This window comes from Pinus tabuliformis, chromosome X (assembly GCF_031772625.1).
Source record: "Pinus tabuliformis cultivar Carrire ecotype Pingquan chromosome X, CPIR1, whole genome shotgun sequence".
NCBI classification, from domain to species: Eukaryota; Viridiplantae; Streptophyta; class Pinopsida; order Pinales; family Pinaceae; genus Pinus; species Pinus tabuliformis.
Genome location: NC_142308.1, coordinates 292493211 through 292515233, shown reverse-complemented (window position 1 = coordinate 292515233; position 22023 = coordinate 292493211).

The window sequence follows — 22023 nt, the reverse complement described above, 5'->3', positions numbered from 1 at the left end:
CACTCATCTTTATGTACTGAAGATCAATCCAAAACACAGATTTCGCTTTCCCCATTTGAAATATATGATCCCATTGCTCATGCATTGGAGGAATCTTACACAGCAAGAACACTTGCATGACAGAAGTTGTCTATGTTTCTTGTGTTTTCTTGCATGTCATAGTTAAGAGAGTGCATATGCTTAAAATGTGCACACAGTGTACCACAACACCATGGTAAGTCCACAGATTGCATGTCATGCTATTTCACCTTTTTCTTTTATGTGGACACATTTAAACTCAGAGTGTGTTTTTCTTCATTGTTATATGTTTCATGTCTGTTGGTTTGCCTGAATATGTTGTTTGTGAACCATGCCTTCACTAACATGGGTCGACCAATGCGTCGAGGGCTGCATTAGAAATATCACTTCATGTGATCAGGCCCATACACTATTAACTTAGGAGTATGAGTAGTGTTTTCTTTGTCTTATTTGCTTGGATGCATGTTTTCTCACATGCATTGTTGTTTGTTTTCTTGGATGCTTGCTTTGCTTACTTTCTTTGCTACCACATTTTCTTTTGCTCTTTTTTTTTTTTTCTTGTTTATGTTTGTAGGTTAGTTTTGCATGAAACCATGTGGGACTCTTGAAACAAATAAGGGTAAAGTACAAGAGGACTTGTGTAGTTATAGATACTTTGTTATATGTTTTCATATCTCTTTATGTAGAACTGGTTGTATTCATTCCATGATACACCAATGGAAAATACAGTTTGTTCGAAGTGAACCTTGATGTAAACACAATGCTTAGGCACTAACTAGTATCACCTACTCTAGTCAGTTGTTTTGGGTTAACCCTTGTCATCTCAGTCAAGTAGAGTCAGGTGAGGGGGGAAAACCTTAACCAGTATGTCAGAGGTATATACAAAATGCTTGTCTAAAGGAACAACCTCTTCTACTCTCAATAATTTGGGATCCCTTTTCTGCCTCTAAAATGAATAAGTGCTATGAAAAGTTTTGAAAATGAAAAATGAAAAAATGAAAATGTGATTTAAAAAAAAAAATGAGAAATGAACAAGGCAAAAGAAGAGAAATGCTTCTTGCAAAAAGATGTGATGCAAGTAACTCTATCGGGGTACTGATCAGGCTCGCTAGTAGCAAATCGATGCTTGTGTTCCTACGTGACTCCATTGGGGTACAATCCAGGCCTGCTGGCAACAGAGCAACACTTGAAATGAAACTTAAAATCTGACTATCATATTACTTGTGCACTAATATACCCCTCACCGCAATTGAAAAAATTGTGTTTACTTGGCTTTGAATGTGTGCTAACTGACCAAGAGCATGGAAGGTGCTACGTCTTTCAATCAAGCTAGTGTGGAAACCAAGATAATCAGAGAAATCAACAATACTTTTGGAGGAGTTAGACTTTATTTTCACGAAACAAGGTCCATTCAGAGAGCTGGAGTTCTACCAGTGTGTTGCCAAGTGTTGTATCAGCGACAACCACCCTCCAAAATTTTTCCTTAGCTTGATTTTGGAGCCCCCGTACTAGCCATCCCTAGCAGTGTGTCTTGCATTGAGTAAGTATATAGGATTCAACTGAGTTTTAGTGTCATTCTAGCCTGTGTATGTTAGCTTGTTTGTCTCCCTCCAAAGACTGTCATTCTGGACTTATGCATTTTTTGGCTGAGATGCTCCCCTTGAAAATTGCAAAATTATGGAGGGGAAGCAACCTTCCGTCCAAAAATTGTGTGATAATGTTGGACTACCTATTGGGCTATAGAACATGGAAAATTTTAGGGGTGAATGTTCGCCTTTTGGCAAAATTAAGGGGTTTTAAATTTTTAGTGGGCAAATATTTTGTATCATAGTACATTTTCACAAATTGCCCCAAATATCCCACCTTTTAAGGGAGAGGGTAAAAAAGGTAAATTTAGCCCTTTAAATTAGGAGTTACAACCTTCCATTTGCCCTAATTTTTTATATTTACTCCATAAGTCACGTTATATACATGCAAGGGTGTAAAAAAATAAAAATATAAATAAAGTGGATGTATGGTAAATAAATAAAACCTCTTTTTATACTTACTCAAAAGGTATGGTTAATAAATAAAAATATAAATAAACTAGACGTATGGTAAATAAATAAAACCTCTTTTTATATTTAGTCCATAACCCTCTTTCTATTTATGAAGACTCAAAAAAGAGGTTTTATTTAAGTGAATGCTATGGGCCAAATACCATATTTGTAAAAGAAGTATGGTAAATTAATAAAAATATAAATAAACAAAAGGTATGGTAAACAAATAAAACATTTTTTATATTTACTCCATAATTCACCTTATATTTACGAACACTCAAAAAATGCATTATATTTAGGTGAAATCTATGGGAAAAATACTATGGGCCAAATACCACGACCTAGATTATTATTAATACCATGCAGAAAAACATTATTAACAATAATATTATTATTAATAAAAATAAAAATGGCAGATGGTATTGACCCATGGTATTCTCATGGAATGTAGCCTATTTAAATGGGGAAATTAAACCAGTATAGATCCATCTTTACTCTGGATCTACTATAAGCCCCAAGAGGTATCAAATATCGTGATATGCAAATTAGCATAGAGTGAAAAATTATTTGATCCCTCTTGAGGCTTGGTGGATCAAGAGTAAAAATGGATGTTGTAATTTAATGTATGTTAAACATTTTAACTTGGTTAAAATAAAAAAATAAAATAAAAATCAATTATTAATTTTATTAATTTTTATAAATTACTAATAGTAATTTTTAAGCTCCAGGTTTATGATAACCCATGGTATTGACCCATGGTAATACCATGGTATTCATGTGAGCATAGACTATTTAATGGGGAAATTATATCATCTTAGATCCATCTTACTTCTGGGTCTACCAAGTGGTCAGAGGGATAAATAGACTTCATCCTCCTAAGAGTGGTAGATGTGGAGTTAAGATGGATATAGGTTGGTTTTTATGATAATGAAGATATTAAATAGAGTTAGGAAATTATATTGTAAAAACATCTTAAGGTGAATGGTTAAAGCTACATTTAGTCACTTCACAAAATTTAGTAAAAAATACCAATATCTCCATTAATATTGGTTTTTAACTTTTTCTGATTTAACAAAAAAAAATTCAAAACAATGAAACCTTATCACTCTTTCCACATCACCCTCACAGAAGATTTCTCACTATTTTTCAAATATTCTCAATATGATATCTTCATGAAAAAATTTAGGTATTGATGTTGGATTAGTTGTTTGAAAAATAAGTTGGTTTGTACAACCTTTCATCTTCTGTGCTATTCTTAGTTTGTCCTAATGATTTGTAGGGGTTGGAGCCACTGCACCATAGTTTCCTAAAACCTGGACATTGTTCACCCAAAAGGAAATTAATCTACATGGTACAACACTGTTAAAAAAAGCGAGACCTATGAGGGTAGTGAATGATTGGGAGAGACATAATTAAATTTTATTATTTAATTGAAGATTTCCAATTAAAATAATAATAAATCCACATTTATATATTCATATATTGATTGGAAGGATTCTCACAATGGTGACTTCTTTCAATTATATCCCCTTCAAGCCCTTGGGATACCTAATACTTTCTTATATAATATAGTTGGGGCTTGCTACTTGTTGGCGTGTTGGGGTAAACAAACTTGATGTGTTTTTTTTATCTCGCAGTTGGAGTCTATGGAATAAGAAAGAAATTTGATAACTTGAAAAAAGTTGTAGAGAAAAGATTAATCTCTCCTACCTTGACAGAACTTGTTGTCAATATCAACACCTACAAGAACTTTGTTGTGGAATATTATGAAAACTAATAGAAGGATATGAAAGAGCGTATTGTAAGAACCTTGACAAACATGGCCACTGAAACTTGGAACATTGTTTGTAGGAAGAGAAAATTATGTTTCTTTTTCCAAACATGTATGTTAGTATATTATAATTTAATGAATATGTTTTCTTATTATCATATATGGTTTCGTACTTTAGCAAAACATTCGCCAAGACTTCAAAATGTTTTATTATCCAGTAAAAGATTTGCCATGATCTTACAACATTTTATAATTCAGTGAAAGATTCTCCATCACTGTACAAGATAATATAATCTGGTGAGATATTTGCAAAAAAAATTATATATACATATTATATTATTGATAAAATAGCCTCCCATTTTTCCTATGTTTCATGGGGATTAGCCCATTTATTATACATATAAATTTAGGGTGGCTCTTAAAATTTTCCCTTCTCGAGAAATTTGAAATCCATCTAGGCAACCTTCCCTCTAAAAATTGCGCAATCTATCCTAGCACTAGGCTTTAGCTCAGAAATTGTGCAATTCTGACTGACAGCAGGGTTTTAGTCCAGAAATTGCACAATGCATGAGGAACAACAAGTCTTACTTAACCCTAAAACTACGCAAATCTCATCCCCAAGCTTGCAGACTTCTGCATGTGCTTTCAGGCTGACCGGTTCCCTCCAAGACTACGCAATCCTGATTTGCATGCCTCGGTTGCCTTTCCTAAAAGTAGCTATAAGAAGAAATAAAAAAAACATCCCTATGTTTTAGGGATCTAATTTTAGAAACTAGAAGTTACATGTAAGGATTGGTCAAAATCTTCCCTCCAAGTGTCCCTTTTTCCTAGATTTGTGGCATGTGTGTCATAAGCCTCAGCCTTATCAAAATTATTTATTTGATGTTGTAGAGCTCATTCCTCACATCTATCTTGGAGCTCTGACATCCAACATCATATCTAGGAGTCTTTAGCACATTCAACTTAGCTTTTTCTTGGTAATTTTTCTTTTCAAGTCATTTGCTACTTTTCTGTCAGTTTTTTATTTTTCTTTGTATGAGTGTTGTTTGATTGGTTTTTTTGAATGGATGTTGTCGTTTTAAATGCATGTTATCCTATAGAAGCATTGTTTCTAGTTTTTCATTGTATTTTACTACTGTCACATGCACGACATTGTTTTCGCACTTACGATCATCGTTGCGGTGACTCACTTCACACACATGCTTGTTTTCCCATTTTCTAAATTTTGCACTCACTATTTTCATGCATGATCATTCACTCTTATTTACACTTAGCTTCTCCATGCATTCATAACTTTTCATGTTTTCAGTCAGCTGTCGGCAGGTCTCGGCTACCTTGGCCTGGACCTTGCCTTACCTAGCTAGCAATGCGCATTTATGAGAGTGAAGGCTCCACCTACCCTCTAGAAACTACAAAAATCAAGCCCAACACTAGCCTCCAGGCTTGCATTGTGCAATTTTTAGAGGCAGTGCCCTGCTGGCCCCAGGAATTTCGCAATGAAGTTTCTGGGTTTGCATGTCATTGTTGACTAGAACCATGCATTGCACAGTTTCAGTCATCAACAGGCTAGGCTAGACTGTCCATTGCTCAGTTCCATCATTGAGTTAGCCTCCTGATAGCCTAGACTATGCCTTGTGTAGTTTTAGCAGTCAGTCTCCTAGCCTCTTGGTGAAAATTGTGTAATCTTCCGAGTTAGTCACCTAGGTATGTTGCATGACAGTCCTCAAATTTGTTTTGGCTTTCAACTAATAGATTTGTTTCCATGAGTGTTGCTATTTGACCAGGTATCACAGGTGTTCTTTCGTCTCTCAGCACTTGAAGTTCAATGGCCTCCAAGAGAGCAGGGTCAAAGGACACCGTCGAAAGAGTAACTGGAGATGCAGTTGAACAAGTGTTTATGAGCTTGCCTATCTACAAAGACACTAAGTTTTTCATAGAGATGGACATCAAGGTGAAATGGAGGACATCAATAATATATTCTCAGGAAAATTTGAGGAAAATATGGAAGACCGCAGGGTTTATGTCAAAATTCACAAGTCTGCCTTATACCAAATTGCATGCAGGTATGTCGCATTTCCATGCGTGGACATGATCCGCTGGATTATCTCACACACTAATCCCGAGATGATAATGTTTAGCAGTTCTAAAGGAACACAACCTACTACCTTCAGTGCATAGGACTTTTGGGAGATGTATCACCTGCCACAGCCAATGATCACAATGGAGAAACCCTTCAACAAACCGAGTAGTAGTGCAAACTCAAGAGATATCTTGAAGAGCTAGGTGAAAGAGCAAGCCAAGTTCAGGAAAACACCCAACAAGGTTTAAAACAAAAATATATTGCAAAAGGCATATCATTACTTGGTCATATTTTCATGACGCTTATACAACAAAGAAACCCCTGAAACCTTCCCGCAGTGTTGGGTGATTTTGTTGGACCAACCGACTAGTGAAGGAAGACCTTGCAACTGGTTTGACATATTGTCTCTTAGGTTGAAGGAATAGGTGACAAAAGCACGACAGCTGCCCCAGGGTCCACATGTAGAGAGATACATGTATGCATACATAATTGATGTAGTTTGTGCCCCTAATTAACTCCCAAGCTTGGGTTGGGCATGTACACCTTTGGAAACCTCTGTGCACACTTATTGTAAGTTGTTCCCAGGATGCAGCTTCTGCCTAGTCATCACACAGTTATCAGATCATTTTGTCACCCCATTGTACAATATGTTATTTGAGAAGGATCCACCTTACATGTCGAAAGTAGTGATGCGGGCATTGATAGACATAGCAGATTGGTATGCCTCAACCCTTGGTACCTTCATATGGATTTACAACGCAGAGAAGGCTCTGCATGTTTTACCAAAGTTTTCCATGGAAAATCTCATCATGCAAGAGGTTTCATATCACATCTCGACAAAGTTTTTAGCAAGACTACACATAAAGAAGAAGGCACCTTGGCCCGCTCTTCCTTTGTGGATCAAGTTGTACGAGATATAGAATCTCAGGCATGTTAGGGCCGAGATGGAGGAGTTCAAAAGATTCACCTTTGACACAAAAATTTTCAATCTGTATGACATGCATTGCTTAGTGAAGGACCACTATGCGAGAGGGTGGTTTCCTTGGATCCACGGGGCATGTCATTGGCTCGAGGAAGACCCATGCAGATATCGCTATCACCTCTCTAGGCTCAATGAACCAGTCCGCATAGATGTAGAGTTGTTGGAAAAGAAAAAAGAAGTAGCATCTCAGAGGGCACCATCGTCAACTATAGAAAAGGGTAACGTACGTATGCATGACAAAGGAAATATAAGGATTGTTGACAATGCAGAGTTAGAAAAAAATCACAAGATCAAAGAAGATCCACTTGTGATGAAAGAAACTTTGGAGATTGAGGCTAAGAGGTGACAATGCGACAAGAAGATCACGCAAAGGCTAAGAGAGAAACAAAAAATCGAGGAAACAAAAAAAGGAGTTACAAGAGTTGAAGCAGTAACTCTGGGATGAACAAGAGCTATGCAGAAGAGAGAAGGAAGCACAATAGAGATAGTCAGAATAGGGGGAGAAACATCCATAAAATGGTGAAATTGTGCCCATATAGGTTATAGACTCATCCGAGAAGTTGGCATAGAGCAGAGAGGGTGAGTAGTCGTAGGAGTAGGACTTAACTCAAGAGATTGAATAGATGCTAGAACAAATGGATATGGTTATGGTGCATTTAGAGTCAATTCAGGGTATTGAACTCATGCGTTAGAACCAAGAGGTCTCTCAACTGGCTTCATGAGATCTGGAAGCAGAGAATGCCCTAAGTGATCAAGGTGACATAGAGATCCTTGAAGACAATCCTAAAGCAGATATGCACAACATATCTTTTGACGAGTCACAACACAAAGTTGTGCAGTCTTGGAGAGTGCACACTCTCGATGTTCACATATCTCTTGCGTAGTCTAAAGAAAGAGTGATCATATCTGATGGGTGCAACCATCCAACAACATTGGCCGATGCTACTAGACCATATGCCGAAGCTAGCAACTCGAGTGTTTGATTCTTGATAGCAGAGAACGAACGCATGGCTAACGCATTACAAGTGGCCAAGAAATAAGGAGAACAGGCTACATCATCTGCTAGATCAGAGTTGAAGAGAGTGATACTAGATGGAGTATCATCCCTCGAGATAGTCATGTGCATGTTGTATTCCAGATTGGACAACGTGCATAAGTCAGTTGTCCATCTCAATGGTTGGCAGCAGCGCTGTGCTAGGAGAGGAAGCATCTTGTCAAATCTACACACTATTTTTGACTGCATGAAAACATGGACAATGATGTACAAAGGAGCCCCATTTCATCTGCCAAAGATGATGAAGCAAAATATGGTAGAGTTGAAGGCACACATCTGGATTCAGATCCAAAACTATGAGGAACTCTTGCAGCTCATCGCCAGTTTGTAGGCTTCACATGCATGGGTGTTCAGAAGCATGGATGTCATTGTGTGCGTGAACGTGATGCCATCTATTGGAACACTCATCGAGGTGAAGTCAAAGCACCAAGTGTGACTGGACCTGGACATGTACTTTGATGAGTTGATGTGCATAGCCACCAGTGCGGGCATTACACATCAGTATGTTGTTGTTCTAGCTACACTCAAGACTATGATGCGTATGTTATCAGACGAGCTGGACATAAGTGTGAAATCAATGTATGTTGATGCAACAAAGTCAAGAGTTTGCTTTTAGTAGGATGTCACCGTTGAGAACGTGGACACCATAATAGACTACGAAGCTTGGTATCAGTTTGCTGCTGTCGATCATGATGAGGATATCGAAGAATTGGTCTTCCCACAACTGTTCGAGTCTTAGTAATGTCTTGCATGGCTTGCTCAATCATATTTTGTCTCACATGGGTACATGTGAAGATTTTAATGTAACATCTTGTAAAAATGAAAGGCCAAGTGTCGATAGTAGAAGGTAACATTCGTGTATTAGTTGAAGAGTCATGAGGGTAGGTGAAGAGGTATAGAGGGGAAAGTCAAGGGTCACCCCACCCTTTGTTATTTATAGAAGCTCATAACTCATTGTACAGGTTTTTTGGATCCAAGGTTCGTATAGGTGTATCTTAGAGAAAGATTGTAGTGTATTGTAATGAGCCTTGGCTTCTCCATAGTGCAAAGCTAGTATATCTCCTTGGAGGAGCACGCGGAAGTGACTATAACATTTTGTTGTTGGGACTAGTGGTTGGTCTTAATTGTATGTATGATTGGGGCTTTCACTTTCTTAATATAACACAGCCAACAAATTTCATGCATACCTTGTTATTGTATTTCAGCTATCTTGGTTACTCTAATGATATATGTATTTTCTCTTTACGCATGTATGTATGGAATTTTCTATACATGTTTGTATGAATCTTATCAAGATGTGTTGTTGGTATAACAATAACTTTGGATCATTGGCTAACCTTCTTTCCATCTTGTGATGTATCTCTCTCGTGTGTTCCTTTTCAAGCCGCGTGCTATCGCATGTTTCTAAGGGGCACACTCATACCCCCATTACATGTGTTAGACCCATTCATGCACCTTCCTTGACATGTTGTGCATGTCACATCTTTGCTACCAACATGGACATCTTACTCACCTCTGTGCGCAATCGTGGTCAAGGTGATACCGTACTACCTCACTGTTGGGACTCCTACACTAAACGGTCTGAGGTCTAGTTCAGACTTCTTACGAGGGAGTTCCCTTCACATGTTGGCCGGTCCAGCACCGCCAACAGGTTGTTTGGTAGTTGCTTATGGTGGCTTGTTATTTTTTTATGGTTGTTTGGTATTCGCTTATGGTTGTTTGCTATTTGCTTATGATGGTTTAGTATTTTCTTATGGTGGTTTTGTATGTGCTTTGTGATGGTTTGATATATGCTATATGATGTTTTGGTATGTGCTTAGATATGATGACTGATATATGTTTGATATATGTTTTCATATAGGATTTGGCATATGTTTTGGTATCTAAATTTATGGTGATGTTCTTATATGTACCCATGTGTATGGATGTAAATACCACAATGAGCAAACTCCACTATGCGGTATGGGTGTCATGTCATTATCGTTCTGTTATCAGATTATTATGCTATCATGTGGTTATGTTATCATGATGTTATGATGTCATGTGAGTTGGCACTCAGCAAGATGATCATTGTAATTATCGTAATGATCTATGTTATAAAGCTCCACTATACGGTATGTTGTCACGATGTTTTTATCTTGAACATATCTCTCATTATAAATACTACATCAAGCCTTTTTATAAAGCTTTAGGAACAACATGAATTTTTTCACCAGGTTGCTGAGGTATATGTGTGATTGAACACCAATAATAGTTTCCCCCAAGGGGAGGGTTCTGTAACAACCCTAGTGAAAAAACAATGTAATAAAAGTTAAAAACAATAACCACGAATGAATGGGACACTTGTTCCAAGTTGAATGTTTGGCAAGACATCCTAGGGGGTGTTCATTTGGTTGTTTATTGTTAAGGAAATTGGAAAAGGCAATGGCTAAGGGTTTGGAAAGGAAAAATGTCATTTTAGGTAGAATTATTTATGAAAATAATGGAAATTAGGAGAAAAGGGAGGTGGAAGGTCACAGGTTGGATGTGAGGAGAAAAATGGATGAAAATAATGGAAAATGAAGAAAATAGAGGCCCCATTCATAAAAAGGTTTCGGAGGATCAGTTGGAAATCCTTTGTCAGTTCAGTTTTGCAGCACTCTCATTATTCTGTCTCTCTCTCATACTCTTGGAACACTTTGGTAGTGGACCAGGAAAGACAAAGAAGGCAAGAGGAAGAAAAAATCAAGCAAGGAAAGGCAGGATCAAGCAAGTGCAAAATGCTTCATTGCAGGTATTGACTTTCATGTGTATTGCATGGCATTGTGTGTGGTTCCTTTCTATCATGGCATGGGTTTTCTAGGTGTAATTTTTTTTTTCAATCTAGCCTTGACATTTTTGGATAGCCATGGTGTGTTGCGGTTCTCATGTATAGGTTGAGCTGGATTACTAGATGGATTCGAAGCCGAGTGGGGTGGATCTCCGAATGATAGAGCACATGGCCTAGTGGTCCCTAAACCAGACTTTGGATCATGGTAAACCCACTTGCCTAGTGACCCCTGAGCCAAACTATGGGTTGTGGTAAAGCCAGGCTTGTGTTACCTTGGTGGGCCTAGGAATCCTTGCCGGTAAATGGCAGGATATACGGTAAAGCCAAGAGGTGGTTTTCTCTCTGTTGGGCCTACTAAACCTAGGTTTGAGATATGCAGTAAAGCCTGGAGAGTGGGCCTCAGTTTAGGTCTTAGTGATCCAGGTTTAGATTGTGGTAAATCCTGAGAGACGATGAGAGAGGAGATTTCCTCATGGTGTAAGTGGAGAAATGCATTGGCATTGATGCTTGTTTATCCTAATGATCAGGTGGGGATCATAGTAAATCCTATTATGATGTGTTCATTATGTTGGCCTAGTGATCCGGGACGGATTATAGTAAAGCCCGGTTTCTATTGATGAGCGTGAGGTGGTTTAGCCTCAATATGTCGTAGTTGAGTTGTTTTGGTTTGAGTCCCACATTCATTCTTGGAGTATGGCAAAGGGGTAAATGGCAAAAGAGAGATTTGGCTGAATCATTCTATGGTCGGGTGTAACATGGTAGTCCTAGCTCTAGTTGGTTGATTGCATTCATTAATGAGAAATTCATTCCCTTGATTTCTATGTGTAAATGTATTTATTTATATATGTATTTTGATGACTGATATGTTTATTGTATTTATGTTCCTATTATGCTAGTTATATGCATATTTTATGACAACAATTATGTATGGCTCTCAACATGTTTTGACTTTTATATGAATCGATAATGTGTCTATGACCTAATAGAGGATAATGCAGCAATTTCCATGAGGGAACAAAGGTTCATAGAATTTCTTAGATAAGTATGAGATCGCTACAATCAATTATGTTGTTTACACCTGTAGTTTGCATGTTAACAATATGTTTGATGAAATTTCTATCATGGCTAGCAGGGGTCTGGCTGAGGTCTTGATCAACTTTTTACTTCTGAATCATTGTTTCCCTATAATTTAATCGAGTTTGAGCTATCATTCCATTCTGGGTAGTGACCTGGGCTCTGGGCCTGAGAATGTGGCTTAAATCTCAGGGTTGCTGGCAGAAAACTGGAAATTCTGGTCCAAAGTCATTGGCAAGCAGACCTATGGGAGCGAATTTTGGTTTCTGGTCGCCTCCTTAACCATAGAATGATAGAGACTATGGCCTAAGAGGTCTAGAACAACAATGGGACCTAGGGACAGGCTGTCTGAGTGGCTGACTTGTCTCTTGAGAGTTTTTTTGATGATGTTGGGTGACTATGTGTGATGTTCCATTGATTTCAATTCGTTAAGGTCACCTAGGAGGTCGAATCTAATCATAGTTTAACCTCTTGTCTCATTTTTACCATGGTTGGCATGGTTACCTGGGTGGATGTGGGAGGAGGGTGTTATAGCGACTAGGGGTCTAGTTTAGCAAAACGTCAAGTTGTCTCAGGGGTTTGGCATATCGAATCGTTAGTTGTCTCCTAAAGGTTTTGTAGTTCCTAAGGAAGGTCAGATTGGTCTTGTGTTATCAGTTCCACTTCCTTAACTGTACATGGGGATTTCAATCATATCATAGTAACTCTGCATCACATGTTTACCTCACTGGATGCTTTAGCTTGGGTAAATGTGGGAGAAGGATGTTACATAAGTGATGAGATGGATCAAATATCTCATGGTGCAAACTTCTTTTTTGAGTGCAAAATTAGAGGAAATGTTTGCACCTCACAAGATTTGATCCCTCTTGGCGCTTAATAGATCTAGAGTCAAAATGGATCTAGGCTACTTTATATATATATAAGCTTCGTAGTTTATATAGTCTACTTGAAGCTTGTTGTTAGACTGTAACCCTAATAAGCTCCTCCATTATACCATAAATCCCAATAATAATATATACCTCTATCTTTGCACGAATTAAGGATATTAACTATCCTTGGTTTAATTTTATTTTTAATGATACCATTCAATATCCAAAATAAAAATCAGTAACAGTTGTATCTAAACTAAGTTGTTATGAACATCTCGGAGACATATTCTAGTGAATTTTCATGTGGAGGTTAAAATCAATGGTTGACAATGTCTAAATTGAACAACTCCAGTATATTTTCATGCGAACAAAAAGATATAAACAAAATGCAAGACTACATGGACCGTATTTTATTTTTTCCGTACTCATGTGTCTCTTCACACTAAAGAGTAAACTTTCAAACATATAAAATAAAATGAATAACATACAAAACAACCTTGAAAAATCTAATCTTTGAAGGCAATGCAACAGAGTGAACAAATTTGTTTTACCCAAATTTTACCTGGAAGAAATGGATCCACAAAGTTATAAATTCTTCATGTAGAGTGTCTTTATTGAGTGGTTTTATCTCTCTGATTAGATATGAAAATTTGTGAGGGTTATGATCTTTATTGTGGAAATTAGGATTTATATTAATCTAGCTAAAATATTTTATTGCAATGAATATCTCACATTAGCGTGAATAATATCTTTAAATAGGATACCCCATAGGAGAATACCATGTGAAAAACCATGTTTTGTGAAAGCCTGGAACCCAAAATCCTTCATCTGTAAATTTACTGTTTTGTCTCAATTCCATTTTAATTTTATTTATCAATTTTTTCTTTTTATTTATAATTTATTTCTTTTAATGTATTTTGACCATTAGAGAAGAACACCATGGGAAAAAAACATAGTTTGTGAAAACCTGGAGCCCAAAAACTTCTGGAAAATTTTTATTTTATCTCAATTTTATTATAATTATTATTATTTTTTTAATTTTAATTATTTTATTTTATTTTTCTAGGTAATTTGACCAAGCAAAAATGTTTACATAACATAATATATCTATACTTATGCACACGACATTTAAAAAATATCCACATATTTGACTCTTACATATCTAACATATGCAACATATGCCTACACATCTACCCCATACTGGTTTATAGAGGGTCTCTCTATACAATTATAAATATTATTTTTAATTTAAATAAAATATTTACTAAAAACATTATTAAAAATGAAATTAATAAAATTGTATGTTTTAATAGACTATATTTATAATAAAAAAATACATTAAAAAAAAAAACAAATTTCCTTGAAACAAAAATACAAAGACATTTAATATATTCTCCATTATAAATTATAGTAAATTGATTTAATTAATTTAAGTAACATAGATTTGAGTTAGCATCTAACACTCCAAAGTCCCCGAGCAACCAAAATCATAATTCCTAAATCAATTTTGAACAAACATCATGTATATTTTGGAAATTCCGTAAAAAATTGATGAAAACTGATTTTGGGGGTCTATCAAATTTGATCTCTAGTAAGCTCAACTCCAGAGGCTTGTGGGTTATGGACCCACTATCTTTGCTCTTTCACCTTTTGTGCAGCAATGAACTCGCACTCCTCTAACCCAAACTTTGATTTTATCGCTCAGCTGCACCCGACTGCTCAACATCTGAATTGTGCCTCACTACGAGTCTGAACCATGATTCCTCCTTTAACCCCATATTCCAATCTCTACTAATGCCACGTGTTTTCGCCCACAATTTTCCTCCGACACGCAATTCCTCTAAGACTGAGATCACGATTTACCTTGATGTTTAAGGTCGAGGTTCGATGTAGCTGGCGTTAGTAGTCGGTTGTTCCCTTTTCCATTCACCACAACTTGATTCAGGCCCACAAACCTAACTATGATTGTGCCATATAGTTTTCTGTTTCGTGGACCCTGCTCCAAGGGTGGATCTTAGGATAGTCACTCTACTCGGCGCTCAGTCCTTTCTGAATTTTTACTTTGTTAAATCAAAAGCTCGAAGGCCCAACCAATGTGAGACTTCTGACTTTTCATTCACTTCACTCTGATATCGAAGAGCCCAAAGCCCTGTCGTGATCCAAGACAATTGATTTCTAGCCTTTCAACCTCTACGATTTGGTTGCCCTTCACACCCATCCCCTCTATTTTTCAAACTCAACTTTATCTCTCCTAATGATGTATATTACATGGCCTTCCATATTATAGTTCCAACTACCTTCCCAAATATGGCAATTATAAACATCTGATAGTGCCTATGAAATTGAAGCAACAAACTCGCAAAAGAAAAATTCAAACAGATACACATCCAAAATATAAAAAAGTAAATTGAATTAAAATGAAGAAGGTTACATGGTGCGACCTCTTAAGCATAATTGCCCACTTAATCCATATTGTTCCCTTCCATGGCGTTATTTTTACATGGAATTGATCATTGGGCTAATATCACAAATTTCTCATTCAAATAAAATAAGTGATATATTTAACTTAAATAGAGAATATTACCACATTGGGCTTTCTATAGGCTTACAAATAATTCAAAATTACATACAAATCAAGGAAATAGTGTCCTCGTTCCTTGGATGCCATATCACTTCTTGTGGAAGGATCTTGGACCCAATTTCGGTTTGGGGTGAAATTTATGCCCCTGCATCATACTCTTGCACTTCAAATTCTTCATGGTCTCCTGATCATGTGCCTTCATTGTTAGCATCTCGTCTTCTCCATCTCACTCTTCTTTCACCACATGTATCGTTGAGTGACATCCAACCAAGCCTCATTGATTCTGCACCAAGTGTTGGGGATTTTTCTGATAAAATCCCAAAAACAAAAAGAAAATTAAACACACAGAGGCAATGCTCTGTTTCCTTCACTCCACAGGATCTTTTGCACAGGGAAGCCTTTTTTAAAAAAATGACTGAGAACAGAGTATTACACACCCAGAAAATGATTTCTATTCATTAAAACAAAATGCCTGATACATATTCATCCTCTTTGCTGAGAGGGATTCACCAAAAACAATATTCAACAAAACTCTGTCTTCACCTGAGATTTTACACTGCTGGTGTGTAAAAACCCATTTACATTTACTGTTGTAAAACTATTTTACTCATACTGCTGTAAAAAAGAATTCTTACCTATACTGTAAGAATTTCTTTCCCCTCCGCTAAAGCAACAAAATCACAATTCATTTCAACCTCTGTTCTATTTATTTCGCACTGTTGTGCGTTTTATAAAATACAAGATCATTCACACACTGGTCAACAAAAAGGCACTACCATACCATATGCGCTCCCCCGTTCTCTTTATGCACTGCTGTGCGATAATTCTTTTTGGTTTTTGGTTGCGTGGTTCGTTTTACAAAAATGGTCAACACACCACATAAGAACATAACATATATAATATATATATGCCATATAAAAAAAACATTTTTGTGTATGTTAATATATGCCGTATATAAAGAACTTAAATACTTTACCAACGCATATGACACTGCATTAATAAAAAGGTATGGTCAACCAAACTTAATGTTACTCCACGCAAAGATTTTAATGCAAGCTCGTATGCAACTCTGGTTGATGAACGGCGGAGAATGATGGAGCAGATCGGACGGCGGTGGAGGATTTTGGGAGGCAATTTTATGTTGAACTTTACGTCTCGAAATGTCAGAAATGATGACGTATAGAGAGGACCACGTGGCTGCATTACATTGTATCGGTCTCAATTATACGGAAACTACTTTTGATCGAAGGCGGTCCGATATGCTCTGGTGGTTTTGCTGAGCGGTTTTGGGTGCATTACCTGCTGCTCCACGGGTCAACTCAGGCTGCTGTTGAAATTACGTTTTCAACACTCCCCTTTAATTTCAACTGCTGGGCATTCGGTCATACCTAGACACTTCCTCAAAAATTCAAAGCTTTTCTGATCCAATGGCTTTGTCAAGATGTCTGCTACCTGTTCTTAAGTCCTGCAATGTTCTAAGACAATTTCTCCATTGTTCACCAATTCTCTGATGTAGTGAAACCTTGTATCAATGTGTTTCGTTCTCTTATGAAACACTGAATTCTTTGACAATGCAATAGCTGAGCTATTGTCACAAAAAATCACTATCGCTTTTGCCTGCTCTTTGCCTAAGCTCCTCAACATTCTTCTCATCCAAACTGCTTGACATGCTGCTGCTGTAGCTGCCACATATTCAGCCTCTGCTGTAGACAATGCTACAATGGACTGCTTCTTAGAAGCCCATGAAATGGCTCCTAAACCCATATGAAAACATAACCGGAAGTGCTTTTCCGATCATCTACACTTCCATCCCAATCACTATCAGTGTATCCAACCAAATTTGAACATTCTGAAGTAGTATATAAAATTCCAAACCTTTTGGTACCATTGACATACCTCAGAATTCTTTTTGCTGCCTACCAATGTGCCTCCTTTGGCCTCTCCATGAATCTGGAAATTAAACTAACAACAAACATAATGTCAGGCCTAGTAGCTGTTAAATACATAAGGCTGCCAACAATACTCTTGTACAAGCTAGGATCAAAATCCTTGGTGTTGTCCTCTCTGCTGAGTTTTAATCCCATTACTGTGGGAGTGATCGCTGCCTTGCATTCTTGCATGTTAAATCTGCCCAACACTTGATTTACATATCTAGCTTGTGAGATAAAAATTCCTTTTTCATTTTGATCTACTTCTATGCCTAAGAAGTATCTCAAGAAACCCATGTCAGTCATTTCAAATTCCTCTTTCATGACTGATTTAAAATTCTCAATGAGCTGATCATCATTACCTGTGAAAATAAAATCATCAACATATAAGACAACAATCAAAATTTTACCATACTTTTCTTTGATGTAGACGGTGGGTTCTCCTTCACACTTGTCAAATTCATTATCCAATAGATAGGAATCAATCCTGCTGTACCATGCTCTTGGCGCTTGCTTCAGCCCATAAAAAGCTTTCTTCAATCTGCACACTTTGTGCTCTTCACCTTTCTTCTCATAGCCTAGAGGTTGTTCAATGTAAACCTCTTCCATTAACACTCCGTTTAGGAATGCTGACTTCACGTCCATTTGGTAGACCTTCCATTTGTTTTGTGCTGCTATGGACAACATTGCTCTCACGGTTTCCATTCTTGTAACCGGTGCGAAAGTCTCCACATAATCTCTCCCATATCGCTGCTTGTACCCTTTGACAACCAGCCTTGCCTTGTGTCTTTCTATCTTGCCTTCAGCGTTGCTTTTGGTCTTGTAGACCCATTTAACTCCAATGACTTCTTTGCCTTTTGGTAGCTCTACCAAATCCCATGTTTTGTTTCTCTCTATGGCATTCATCTCCTCATCCATAGATTCTACCCATTTCCTATCTTTAATTGCATCTTTGAAATGAATAGGATCATCAACATGACAATACAAGGCAAATAAGGAATTCATTCCTTCATCATAAATGTCACTTAGATTTCTAAACTTCTTACCTCTTTCATTTGGTGTGCAAGTGCTTGAAGATGCACTTGAATTTCCTCTTTGTGATGTGCTTGGAGAAGCACTTTCATTTATCCTCAATGGTGTCCCTTGTTGTCCTTGTGTTGGCGTTGCTATTTGGGGATGCATTTCAGCCACTTCCTCATCATCTTCATCATGAGACAAACAGTTTTTAACATTCACTGTTTTCTCTATGCTTCCATCCCAAGCTTCCTCCTCAATGAATTGAACATATCTGTTGACAAAAAACTTCTTGGTAGATGGGATATACAACCTGTAAGCTTTGGATTCCTCACTGTATCCAATGAAAAGACATTTCTCCCCTTTGCTTTCCAACTTCCTCCTTAGCTGATCTGGTATGTGTGCATAGGCCACACATCCAAAAACTTTCAAGTGGGTGACACCTTGCTTTCTCCCACTCCATGCTTCTTCCGGCACTTTGTTCAACACTGCTTTTGTAGGACACCTGTTCAAAATATACACTGCACAATTTACAGCTTCAGCCCAATAATCATTTGGCAAATGCTTTGCCTTCAGCATGCTCCTCGCCATATCCATGATGGTCCTATTCTTCCTTTCAGCAACTCCATTTTGCTGTGGGGTGTACCTAGCTGTAAACTGTTTGTGAATTCCATTTTCTCTACAAAATCGTAGGAATTCCTTGGAGATATACTCACCTCCTCTGTCAGTTCTCAAAACTTTTATATGCAGCCCGCTTTGGTTCTCCACAAGTGCTTTGAAATTTCGGAATTTTTCAAACACTTCACTTTTGTTTTTAAGAAAATATACCCAAGTTTTTCTTGTAAAGTCATCAATGAATGTTAGGAAATATTGGCTGCCTGCTAATGATGGATTTTGCATTGGTCCACATAAGTCTGAGTGGATGATCTCTAAGGGTGCCTTTGCCCTTATGCTCTTCCCTGATGGAAAACTTTCTCTATGTTGTTTCCCCAAAATGCAACATTCACAAAGGTTGTCCGGTTTCTCTATCAATGGTAATCCTCTTACCATTCCTTTTCTGCTTAACAAGTTTAGACCTCCAAAATTGAGATGTCCAAATCTCAAGTGCCACAACCAATTTTCATCCTTTGGCACACTTTGGAAAGCATCTTGAGTGACTGCTGCAATTTCTCCTTTGTTTTTCAAATCTGCCCTTATTCTAAGAGGGAATATCCTGTTCCTTGTCATCTTCACTTCAGCAATGCATCGTTTGCTGGGTGCTATATCCATGATGGTGCATACATCATTTTTAAAGAAAACATTGTACCCCTTATGGACAAGCTGTCCAATACTCAAGAGGTTACATCTCATTCCAGGGACATAGTAGACATCTGCTATGGTTTTCCTTTCTCCTTGCTTTGTAAATATTTTTACCTCTCATTTTCCCATAACAAAAATTTTGCTATCAGTTCCTAGTGTGACTTCTGATTTCATATTTTTATCTAGGGCAGAAAAGAGAGCTATGTTTCCTGTCATATGGTTGCTACAACCTGAGTCTAAAAACCATATGTCCTCACTGTTTGTTTCAGCCATGTTACAGGCTAACAACACATTATCTTGGCTGATGTTTTCTCTAGTAACATTTGCATTTTGTCTATTACTCATATCATGTTGCTTCTTTCTACATTCACTGGCATAGTGCCCATATTTTTTACAATAATAGCATTGAACATTGGATTTTTCATACCTTTGTCCTTGAGCATGATATTGTCCTCTTTGTTGGTTGCTGCCTTGACCTTGGTTTTGATTTGGATTGTTGCCACTTCCTTGAGAATTTGCTGGGTTGTTCCTTCCACCTCTGTTCTGGCTTCTGCCTCTTCCTCTCTTGTTTCCTCTGTCTTGACCTCTTCCTCTTCCAAAAGACATTTGGGTCTTGAAGGCTTGCTCTAGAGATGAGTTTTCATTTCTACTCATCCTCTGCTCATGTGTTATCAGTGATGCATGAAGCTCATCAACTGAAAAGTTTGAGAGATCCTTTGTCTCTTCTATGGTGGTGACAATCACATCAAACTTTGAGGGTAGGACCCTCAACAGTTTCTCCACAATCCTCCTTTCTTCAAGGGTTTCTCCATGAGTCCTTATCTGTGTGACCAGACCAATTACATGTGTGAAAAATGAGTCAATGGTGTCTGACTCCTTCATGCTCAGATTTTCAAAATCTCTCCTCAGCAATTGTAGTTTTGCTGTCTTTACTTTCTCCATGCCTTGATAGGCTGTTTTGAGGGTTTTCCATGCTTCATTGGATGTCTTAGCTGCTGCTATCCTTGGAAACACACTCTGGTCCACTGCTTGATACAACAATACAATGGCTTTTGCATCCTTCTTCCTATTGCTCTTCAGCAGATCTCTCTCTCCCTGAGTTAATGCATTGAACTCATTTTCATCTGCTGTTTCTTCAAACCCAGATTCAACTAATTCCCATAATTCTTGAGAGATAAATAAAGCTCTCATGGTTATTCACCAGTAGTCGTAGTTCTTCCCATTAAACTGTGGGAGCTGGGTTTTAAACATACCCATGCTAGTGCTGGTGCTAGCCATTCCTTGCATCCTCAACTATGCTTTAAATTCTTGACTGTGTATTTTAAAACACTGACTGTTTCAGCAGTAACAAAAAGAAAACTTTGAGGAATACATGAATCTTTTGCCTGAGACTTCACTCTGCTGGAGAAGGTTTACTGCTGCAACAAAAGACTCCTCCCTTCAGCTTCTTGAACACCTTCAAAGAGCCTAAGCCTGCTCTGATACCACTATTGGGTATTTTTCTGATAAAATCCCAAAAACAAAAAGAAAATTAAACACACAGAGGCAATGCTCTGTTTCCTTCACTCCACAGGATCTTTTGCACAGGGAAACCTTTTTTAAAAAAATGACTGAGAACAGAGTATTACACACCCAGAAAATGATTTCTATTCATTAAAACAAAATGCCTGATACATATTCATTCTCTTTGCTGAGAGGGATTCACCAAAAACAATATTCAACAAAACTCTGTCTTCACCTGAGATTTTACACTGCTGGTGTGTAAAAACCCATTTACATTTACTGTTGTAAAACTATTTTACTCATACTGCTATAAAAAAGAATTCTTACCTATACTGTAAGAATTTCTTTCCCCTCCGCTAAAGCAACAAAATCACAATTCATTTCAACCTCTGTTCTATTTATTTCGCACTGCTGTGCGTTTTATAAAATACAAGATCATTCACACACTGGTCAACAAAAAGGCATTACCATACCATATGCGCTCCCCCGTTCTCTGTATGCACTGTTGTGCGATAATTCTTTTTGGTTTCTGGCTGCGTGGTTCGTTTTACAAAAATGGTCAACACACCACATAAAAACATAACATATATGATATATATATGCCATATAAAAAAAACATTTTTGTGTATGTTAATATATGCCGTATATAAAGAACTTAAATACTTTACCAACGCATATGACACTGCATTAATAAAAAGGTATGGTCAACCAAACTTAATTTTACTCCACGCAAAGCTTTTAATGCAGGCTCGTATGCAACTCTGGTTGATGAACGGCAGAGAATGATGGAGCAGATCGGACGGCGGTGGAGGATTTTGGGAGGTAATTTTATGTTGAACTTTACATCCCGAAATGTCAGAAATGATGACGTATAGAGAGGACCACGTGGCTGCATTACATTGTATCGGGCTCGATTATACGGAAGCTACTTTTGATCGAAGGCGGTCCGATATGCTCTGGTGGTTTTGCTGAGCGGTTTTGGGTGCATTAACTGCTGCTCCA